Genomic DNA, 1,681 nt, shown 5'->3' with positions numbered 1-1,681 from the left:
ACAAAGGGCAGCCTTGGCGGAGTCCAACTCTCACCGGAAACGAGCCCGACTTACTGCAGGCAAACGGAACATTACATTTTCCCCAAATGAAATAATTTGAAAAGTGCTTTTTGTAGTTGCTCTTTGTCTAACATTAAAAATGTTTTGATCTGCATTAACAGATCAAACAGGTTTTCATTTGAGAATTCTGAACCTTTTGGTTTTGATTATAAATGAACAGCATGCTGGACATGACGGTAGATAATGCTGCTAATGTTACATCAACAGCAGCGCTTTTGTCTTTTTACCAGTAAATGAAGTAAAATAATCATAATTAAGTTGATTTAAGGATCTACATCAGGTCCTGTTATGTTTTATAGTTCTCTAGTAAAAGTCAATACAAAATACAAAGAACTTTCTCCAGAACAAAGAAAACTTTATTTTTTTCTCTGAAATCCTCTAAACTCAAGTTGACATGTTGAGCGTTTGCAAATTTAATCACATCGTGAACAGAATACAAAATAGCACCAAAATCAATATAAAATAATTGGAAGTGAACAACCATGAATGCTGAACCTAGCTCGTTGTGTAAATGCTTCATATTTTCTTTCAACACGTGGCCCAGTGTGGAATAACCCCAGAAGGGGATTCACTCCAAGATTCCTATGCAGTGAAGTTTGAGGGACGGCTTGTGCTTTGAGGGGCCGTGTTCTCGGGGGCCCCACAAGTGACAGCATCTCATCAATCACTCCCGCATGTTCTCTAAGTAAACTTTTGACTCATAATCTGACTGGCCTTGTATTGCTGTCCCTTTTGTGCTGAAACATGTTTGTTTTTCTCTCTGAAGGCACTTTGTCATGCCTGCTTGTAAAGTAACAGACACACCAGTAATGGGAGGCGGTCCTCGCTTTACTCAGCTGTGCCATTGTTCCTCTAAGACCTGCCTTTAGTTCTCACTGCAGTGGAAATTAACTCAACTGCACATGTCTGAAGCGTATTCAGTATAACGTGTGGCTACCACAGCTGGGGTCAATTTTGCATGTCTGTGCAACAAAGGAAGGACACCACCGCCCCAGGATTCCCGCCCAGTATCGTCTGTGCAAACCGATGGGACGTGTTTCCATCGCCTGATGACCTCATGCCTCAGAGATGCCTGAGGTCATTGTGGGAGCTCCCGCAGGTTTCTGATCAGGACTTGCCAGGTTTCGATAAAGAAGCTTCCATCCCCACCCCAAGTCTCCATAGAGATGAAGCTGACTAACTAATAACTGTAGCCTGGCCGTTCTGTTTACACTGAGTGGATTTACTTTCCAACTCTCACTTATTCAACACAAAGCTGTTTTAAGCTTGGTCTGAGTGCTGGTGATGTAGGCTGTTGGTTGGCCTGGTCACAGTTGAATCTAGGGAGAAATCTGCAGTCAATCCTGAGCAGACATTACGGAAGAAAGATGAAACTCTTCAGCGGACTCCTCTCATTTACAGAGGAGCTGGCGGTCTGGAATCCAGTCCTAGGGAGCCGATGTCCAGCAACTTGTTAGATGTCCATAGTCCAGCTAACCTGGTGACTGCCTCCCTACACAATTCTGCTTGATTGTCACCTGCTATTGGCCTCAATTTCTGTGGTAGAGCTTCAACTGGGGCAATCAGCAAACCAGAGTTGCTGTGAACAATGACGTCGATTTTCTGTGCTGTTTTAGAATTG

The sequence above is a fragment of the Poecilia formosa genome, unplaced genomic scaffold, assembly GCF_000485575.1.
Source record: "Poecilia formosa unplaced genomic scaffold, Poecilia_formosa-5.1.2 Scaffold47, whole genome shotgun sequence".
NCBI classification, from domain to species: Eukaryota; Metazoa; Chordata; class Actinopteri; order Cyprinodontiformes; family Poeciliidae; genus Poecilia; species Poecilia formosa.
Note: the sequence above shows the minus strand (reverse complement) of the source record.